Source organism: Phyllobates terribilis, unplaced genomic scaffold (assembly GCF_046119375.1).
Source record: "Phyllobates terribilis strain yellow unplaced genomic scaffold, ASM4611937v1 Scaffold_7__3_contigs__length_470593459, whole genome shotgun sequence".
Classification (NCBI taxonomy): Eukaryota; Metazoa; Chordata; class Amphibia; order Anura; family Dendrobatidae; genus Phyllobates; species Phyllobates terribilis.
In genome coordinates this window covers 272,814,136-272,823,351 of record NW_027362767.1, presented here as the reverse complement: position 1 = coordinate 272,823,351, position 9,216 = coordinate 272,814,136, and the positions used below count along the sequence as shown (strand labels likewise).

The following is a 9,216-nucleotide window of genomic DNA, read 5'->3' as shown; positions in this document are numbered from 1 at the left end:
TATCAGCTGGTACTAAGCCCGAAATTCATGGTGTCACGCCAAATTAGACATAGCCACCATGAATTTCTAGTAAACAGAAAAAAAAAGACAAAATTTTTTTTTTATTAAAAATAAAACACATTTAGGGACTCCATCTTTAATAAAGATAAATCCTCACTCCAACGTAATCCATAGGTCTTCTGTCTTCAGCTCTGCTACATCTTTGCCATCAGACAAATATGTCTGCTGACAGATGAGCAGGCACAGAATGAAAGTGGAGCACTGTTACTGTGTAGTGCGGCACTATGTTTCTTTTTTTGTCATTTCATGTAGTGTAGAAATCTTGGGAAAAGTGTGGATTGTGCTCTGGAAGTGATCAGTTATAGCTAACTATGTTATTTTCTGCAGAGATAAGTCCTGCATAGAAGATGTGATATATCGGTCTGCGGCAGATAAAGAACTTCACCTAGAGACATCACTGGTGAGTATGTGTATTACCTATAAACACACACTGACACTATATACAGAGCTCCTGTGTGTAATGTCACTGGTGATCACTGTATTACCTATACACACACGCTGACACTATATACAGAGCTCCTGTGCATAATGTCACTGGTGATCACTGTATTACCTCTACACTGACACTATACACAGAGCTCCTGTGTATAATGTCACTGATAATCTCTACATTATCTGTACACTGACTCTATATATACAGAGCATTTTTACATTTTCATTATCAGTCACTATCTGGTGCCATTATGTGCCATGGTCATGGCGTGGCGGTATTTGTCCCTTGTATGTGGTATTATTCGGACAGTCGCTATGTGGTGGTAATATGTGGTCTTCTCATGGTGTGGCAGTATATATACCTTGTACTTGGTAGTATTTGATCACTATGTTGTGGTATGTGTTCTGGTCATGGTGTGGTGGTATTTCTCTCTTCTATATGGTATTATTTGTCTAGGTATAGTGGATTGTTGTCAGTCATTTGTTTTTTCGGATATTAAGAATGGGAACATTCTTTATTTGCAATACATATTAAATACTTGGATGTTTATTCTCTCCCTGTGTTGTGACTACTACATAGCAGCAGAGATGCACGTCAGCTCAAGACGCAAAAAATAAGCCATCACACAGCTCCAGATCCAAAAAAATGAGAACACTACAGTGCGCAGAACATGGCGCGAAAAGTGTGATTTTTTTTTTTCAAATGTGTGAATTTGTTTTCACCACTTAGATATCAGTAAAAGTATACATGTTTGGTATCTACGAACTCGTACTGACCCGAGGCATCACACTGTCACGTCGGTTTTACCATATAGTGAACATAGTGACTAAAAAAATCAATAAACAAACGTGTAATTGCACTTTTTTTTGCAATCTTACTGCACTTGGAATTTTGTTGCCATTTCCCTGTACACTATATGGTAAAATAAATGATTGCATCCGAAAGTACAACCTGTCCCACAAAAAACAAGCCATCATATATCTATATTGACGGAAAAATAAAAAACTTATGACTGTTGGAAGCAGCGGAGCAAAAAACGAAAATGAAAAACGAGAAATTCCCGGGTCATGAAGGGATTAATGTAAGTTCCCAGTGTGTAATACAATACATAGCAGCCAGTCATTGTCTTCTGCCACTGTGTCATTTGCTTTTTTCCTTTTTGTTGACAGAAGCAGTAGACTATAGCCACCCACCAGTATTTTACTACACACACAGAATCTATATTAGTGATACCACTCTGGTGGTGGTTAAATAAAAAAAATACCCTGGAGTGCTATTTAAAACAAGATGATATGTCAGCATTTCTGTGTGGTGTAATATATAGAGGATGTGTCCCGTGTGGTGTGTATACAGAGGATGTGTTGGCTCTCCTGTATAATTCTGTAAGGAGTCGCCTGACACCATACATGTAAGCTGACAGGCCTCCCTATTGATATAGCATTCATTTTTAAAAGCAATGCAAAGACTATATTTTGTGACAGCTGGAGTATGTTTGGCTGGATATTGTGCATCCATACTGATTCTATATGCTGCAATATAAGTTTGAAATGGCTATGTGAAGTACAAGTGCAAAGGCTCATATGCTAAGACTGTACTTAGAAGTTTTATTGGAGAGCATCCACTAACGTTAATTAGTTATAATTTACATTACATTTTCGTCAATAGGAAGAAGACAGCGCAATGTCTTCTAAAAGAAATTCTGATTCAAAAGACAGGGCAGAAGAGGATGGTGGCAAAAAAAATATATATAAGTCTGGTGCAATAAAGAGACATCAAGAAAGGGGCTAGCCAAAGCCGGTTCAGCACCAGGTCAGCAAAGGTTATGGCAACCAAGAGGTATTGCCAGTGAAACATTTGTGCAGCAAACAGCCTCAACCTCGAAAGCTGCTAGTCAACCTGAGTTATTGCCAGATGAAGCTACTTCTATAGATACAATATGTGATGAGAAAGAACCTTACACATCACATACAGTTCAACAGGATTGCACAGATAAAACTTGTGAGCCAATAAGTGTCTCCGATTCAGAGAGTTCTGCTTCAGCCTATGATGTCATATGCTCTGATGTGTCTTCAATGTCTGACACTTGCATTGCTTTTAGAGCACCAGATTATATGAGCACTTTAACTGCAAAACCATCATCCGACGCAACCCATACATTGCCATTCCATGCACACAAAGTTTACTTCAGGGCTGTACCAGGTGGTAGTGCCATTCAAAGAAAATGGCTTTCTTACTGTGCGCAAACTCAAAAGTTATTTTGCTCTACATGCATGCCATTTTGTAGTAACAGAAGAAGCCATTATATTAATGGCTGGGAAGTTGATAAAATACATTTGTATGATCGCATAAAGGAACATGAGGAATCGATCCTACATCAGTCATCTGCAACAGCTTATTTGTCTGCTGAAAAAAAACACATTGAAACAATGATCAATATAAATTTAGTCAATAAAAACAAAGAAAAAATACAACAAAATCGAACAGTTATTAAAAGAGTAATTGACATTATACTCTGCATAGCCAAACTAAATCTTGTGTACAGAGGAAAGGATGAAGCTGCTCATTCTTTGCTAAATCCTGATCTAAATCACGGAAATTTTCTAGAGCTGGCACTGCTTTTTAGCAAGTGTGATAGCACACTGAAAAAACATGTAGATGACATTGTGGCAATAAGTGAGAAGCAAAAAAAAAGACACCCACAAGGACGTGGTGGTTTGGTGACATTTTTAAGTAAGACTTCAGTCAACCGTCTCATTGTAATAATGGGAAAAATGGTGAAAGACCAAATAAGTCAGGATGTGAAAAATGCTGTTAAGTTCAGTGTGGAAATGGACAGCACACAAGATGTTTCTGTTCAAGCATAATTTTGCGTTATGTGAAGGACAGGATGGTCCATGAAAGACTCTTTTTCTCTAATGTCACTAGCACAACTGGGCAAGATCTTTTCTCAGGAATGAAAGAACAATTAGATAAGTTTTCTTTGAGTGTTACCAATATTGTTGGTTGTTCTTTTGATGGAGCTGCTAATATGAGTGAATGCTACAATGGTGTACAGGCCCACATACAGACCTTGTCATGCAACTCTGTGTTTACTTGGTGTTATGCGCATATACTTGACTTGGGCATTGTTGATGCTACAAAATCCGCCTATCAGGTAAAATCATTCTTTGGCCTTTTAGAGAAGACAGTTGTCTTTTTCTCAGAATCCTATAAAAGATCTGGTGTATGGACTCAACATGTTAGATCACATTGTCTAGACTTAAGAAAATTGCTGACACTCGCTGGTGGAGCAAACCAAGGGCTTTGCATATAATTTTTGGATCCTACCATGACCAATCGAGGCAACTGTACAGCACACTATTGTACTGCTTGCATTACATTTCAACTTGCCCAACTTTTGATGACAAAGCAATAACTGAGGCAACTAATCTACTTCACTTTTGGAAAAAGTATGAAACCTTGCTTGTTGCATTTTTGTTTATGCAAATTTTTGAAATTGCTAATCCGATTTCAGATTACCTCCAAACTCGTGGACTGGATGTTTTACAGGCATGGCGCATGTTCGAAAGTGCCAGAATTCAGATCCTTAGGCTCAGGGATTCCATCACTGACCTTATTAAAACAGTCAATTCATTTATTGAAAATGTAGATTCTACACTTGACGAACACTCAATAAATGTTATTGTTGAAAAAGCATTACCACAGAAAAGAATAGCTAGAAAAAAGACTATTCCTGGTGAGTTAGCAAAGGATGAGCCTTCTTCTGACCCCCTGAAGAGTTTTCAGCATCATGTTTTTTTATGTTGTCATTGACCAGGCAGCAATGAGCATTGAAAACAAATTCTCAAAAAAAAAAACCTGATTCAAGATCTAGCGTACTTTGACCCCAGACAGTTTGACCGAATTAGCTATACTAACATTCCATCAGAGGCTTTGCAGACTGCAGCTACGCTGGCTGAAGTTGATGTTATTCAACTTAAAGTTGAGCTAGTTAGTTTTAAAGAAAACTATTTTGCTCTCAAAAATCAATGCCCTCCTGTGGATGAAATTACACATGAAATAGAGGACGATGAAGAGGAAGTCATTGATACCAAAAACTTAGCATGTGAAAACTGTCTTTCCTGCGGCTACAGACTTTTATATGACTACAATTTACATTCTGCTGCTTACACAAACATTTTTGCAGTTTACAAGACACTTCTTACACTTGCTTGCACCCAGGTTTCATGTGAAAGAGTGTTCTCAAAGCTGAAAATTGTAAAAAATCGTCTGAGGGCTTCGATTGGACAGGAGCTTTTAGAGTCACTCCTTCTGTTGAACATTGAGTATGACATTTCAAGGAACTTAGACTATGATGACATCATTAATACGTATGCAATGTCATCTTCTGTTCGGAAAAAAAAACTTTTGTAATTTTACTGCTGAATGACTGTTAGTGTGTGTTTATTTGTTGTTTTGGGCCTTTCACTAACAATTGAATGGTATTGTATTATAGAGGATAGGAAAACGTGCAATACAAACTTCCAAAATGCTTACAGAATTCTTTAAGTTTTCCCAGTGGGCCAAGTTTGGTGCTGCTACAATGATGCCGGCTGCTGGGATGCTAGATAGATGTAGGTTCAATTTGTGGCACTTATACTTTAAGAGAATGTACCTTGAAAGTATTTATTGTTATTGTTCTGTTATGGCACTTTATCACACACTGATGTGAACAAGATAACAGTGTTCCTCTTTTGCCAGGAGTGTTTGTTTAGTTTATTATTTATTCATTATATTGGTTATTTATTGGTTAATACAGTTGATTCATTTTGAAAGAGTTTGTGGACTTATGTTATTCCTATATATGGTAACTGCATGGTGCTGGTGGGCCCCAAGATTGATTTTTTCTTGGTGGGCCCCAGGTACTCCAGTCCAGCGCTGAACCTATACATGTTTGGTATCTGCAAACTCGTAACCTACTGACTTGTAGAATCATAATGGCAGGTCAGTTTTAGAATTTAGTGAACATGGCAAAAATAAATAAATTGTGGAATTGCACTTTTTTTGCAATTTCACCACACTTTGAGTTTTTTTCCGGTTTTCCAGTACACAATATGGTAAAACCAATGGTGTCTTTCAAAAATACAACTCATCCCGCAAAAAAACAAGGACTCACATGGCCATATTGACGGAAAAATAAAAAAATTATGGTTGTGGGAAGAAGGGGAGCAAAAAATGGAAACGCAAAAACGGGGGTGAAGGGGATAATAATTTCAATTATGATTGTGTTCATAATTAATCACACAGGCATAAGGACCTCCCCTTTGACCCTTTGCCTTTTCTTTTCTTCTCTCTTTTCTCCATTCTTTTCTTTTTTCTTCTTATATGGGCTTTTCAGATATAATATAGAATTTTCCTCAACATATATGATTCTCTTATAGGCGGTTAGCTTATAAATATTATATTGTTCAATATACTACCATTTGAATTATTTGAAAAAAGTGACCCCATTTGAACTTTGGACATTTTTCTATAATTCTGTTTTGTAATATTTTCTTCAAAATTGAATACAATATATTTTTCTTGATTTTCAAAATGTAAAATGATTAATAGTTAATGTTCAATTGATGTTTAATAAAACAGATTGAATATAACTTCAGTGATAGCAGCCGAGGCTGGAAGCATTGGGATTTCTGTACATGACTCGGACTCCAGTGTGAAGAAATCCAGATCTTTAGAAAATGTTTTCAGTTTTTCATTTGCAGATCATGAACATCTCCATCCTGAGTTTTCCAGAATCCACGATTTTTCCTTCTTGGTGCTGTAATTTCACCATTGAGGAGAATTGTTGGTTTACTTTTGTATATTTGAGTTTCCCCTGTAGGTGGAGTCATGTTTTAGTTTTCGTTGCAGTCTTCGTTCTTTGCCATGTTTCTTTATTGTTGCCTTTGTGTAGTCGCCTAGTTTACAAATAGTTTTCCTGGGTCAATGAAAAGTTTGAGGTCACACAGGGCGATTAGGACTGGGCTCTATAAAGTGGCACACAGTTCATGGCTGGTATATAATAAGATTAATGAGGCCACAGGTTTTTCTGTTCTGTAATTGATCCCACTTTAATTTTCATTGAATGTGGGTGGTGATTTGTGATAACGCCCCCTGCAGATAGGTCACTTTCACACTACCAATCTGTCATTGTCAATAGGGCTGACTCCACATACCAGGGTCAGGGTTAAGATTATGACCATTACACGGGTCGCTTCCATCTTTTACCCCATTTACACGGTCCACCCCTCTGCTGGAATCCTATCATCAAAGATCATTTATAGCCCATTATTTTAAAGTTTGTGGTTGTGTCACATAGGAGGGCAAGGGGTAACGTTTCTCCTTGTGGTGAGTGACACACCGGCTCTGGCATGCCAAGGTAAGAAGGCTTATTCGCAGTGAAATGCTCCTCTGGGAAATTTAATATGCAAATTGCCTCTTCAGAGAATAAGAGGACTTGAACTTTATAGCACCACCTATTGGAAGCAGCAATCCTACAAGTCACAATCAACCCTTTAACGAGTCGTGCAATATGATTTAGGATAATAGCCAAATCAGAGTCTCAATTTGCAGACACAGTGTTTCGGAGCCTCTCACTTAGCCAAATCAGTTCTCATACTTTGCACTGACGAGGGTCAACAGCCCGAAACACTATGTCTGCAAATTGAGATTCTGATTTGGCTATTATCCTAAATCATATTGCATGACTCATTAAACGATTGATTGTGACTTGTAGGATTGCTGCTTCCAATAGGTGGCGCTGTAGAGTACAAGTCCTCATTTTCTCTGAAGAGGCAATTTACATATAGGAGGGTAAGGACACAGAACAGATCTGTGCTGCCTATTTCAGTATTATGGAGGTGGAGCGCCACCACTGACATTTTATGCTATGCGTCTTCTGTAAAGTTGGTCTCTGATTTCCCCACTCCTCAAACACAAGCTAAAAGGTTTTATGACATAAATGTCGAATATGTGACATCATCTCTCTTGTACTCTGTCCTACTCCAGCTTTATTATCTTAATATATGACAAAGCAAGTCACATTACAGAAAGCAAATCAATTCTGGCCCATCCAGCTGCTAAACATCAGCAGGCCTCCTCACATATACATATGCCAAGTAGTACCGCACTACAGGTGCATCTCACTAAATTAGAATATCATCAAAAAGTTAATTTATTTCAGTTCTTCAATACAAAAAGTGAAACTCATATAGAGTCATTACACACAGAGTGATCTATTTCATGTGTTTATTTCTGTTCATGTTGATGATTATGGCTTGCAGCCAATAAATACACAAAAGTCATTATCTTAGTAAATTAGAATACTTTATAATAACAGCTTGAAAAATGTTTTTAAAATCCGAAATGTTGACCTACTGAAATGTATGTTCAGTAAATGCCCTCAATACTTGGTCGGGCTCCTTTTGCATCAATTACTGCATCAATGCGGCAATGTGGCATGGAGGCGATCAGCCTGTGACGCTGCTGAGGTGTTATGGAAGCCCAGGTGGCTTTGATAGCAGCCTTCAGCTCGTCTGCATTGTCGGGTCTGGTGTCTCTCATCTTCCTCTTGACAATACTCCATAGATTCTCTATAATAGATTCTCTATGGGGTTAAGGTCAGGAGAGTTTGCTGCCAATCAAGCACAGTGATACTGTTGTGTGTAAACCAGGTATTGGTACTTTTGGCAGTGTGCACAGGAGCCAAGTCCTGCTGGAGAATGACATTTCCATCTCCAAAAAGATTGTCGGCAGAGGGAAGCATGAAGTGCTCTAAAATTTCCTGGTAGATGGCTGAGCTGACTTTGGTCTTGATAAAACACAGTGGACCTACACCAGCAGATGACATGGCTCCCCAAACCATCACTGATTGTGGAAACTTCACACTAGACCTCCAGCAGCTTGGATTGTGGCCTCTCCATTCTTCCTCCAGACTCTGGGACCTTGATTTTCAAATGAAAATTGGAACTCTAGGACCTTGTGGGGTGTGTCAATGACTGCCTTCTGGACATCTGTCAAATCAGCAGTCTTCCCCGTGATTGTGGAGCCTACTGAAACAGACTAAGGGGCCTTTTTAAACACTTAGGAAGCCTTTGCAGGTGTTTTTGTTAATTATTTAAATTTACTGAGATAATGACTTTTGTGTTTTCATTGGCTGTAAGCCATAATCATCAACATTAACAGAAATAAACACTTAAAATAGATCACTCTGTTTGTAATGACTCTATATAATATATGAGTTTCACTTTTTGTATTGAAGAGCTGAAATAAATTAACTTTTTAATGATATTCTAATTTAGTGAGATGCACCTGTAAGTGGGTCAGACTTCCCCAGCGAATCCACAATTCTTTCTCTTCCAACCACTACAATCAATGAGATATTTGGGGTCACACTTGCATCCACTGTACAAGCAGTAAAACTATGAAGTCTTTACTGTATAAGTAATGAGACTGTCTATTCTTTACAGTACAAGCAGGGAGTCTATGGATTCCTTATTTTATGTGCAATTTGACTATGGACTCTTTTTATTGTACGAGCAGTGAGATTATGGATTCTTTACTTTATGAGCAGTGAGACACTGGATTTTTTGCTGTTTGAGCAGTGAAACTTTGGAATTTGTGTTTACTCTATGAGCAGTGAGACTGAATTCTTTATAGTACAATCAGTGAAACTATGGATTTGTTTTTTGCTGTAGAAGCAG

General features: G+C 38.0%; 1 long non-coding RNA gene across 1 annotated transcript in view; it reads left to right on the top strand.

Annotated features, from left to right (window-relative positions):
* The first annotated feature begins 381 nt into the window (after nucleotides 1-381).
* The window catches only part of LOC141154603 (uncharacterized), a 46,004-nt gene continuing 37,169 nt past the window's right edge, over nucleotides 382-9,216 (top strand). Inside the window, exon 1 of the long non-coding RNA XR_012247449.1 lies at nucleotides 382-460. This is a non-coding gene — a long non-coding RNA (uncharacterized lncRNA). The remainder of the gene's footprint in view (nucleotides 461-9,216) is intronic.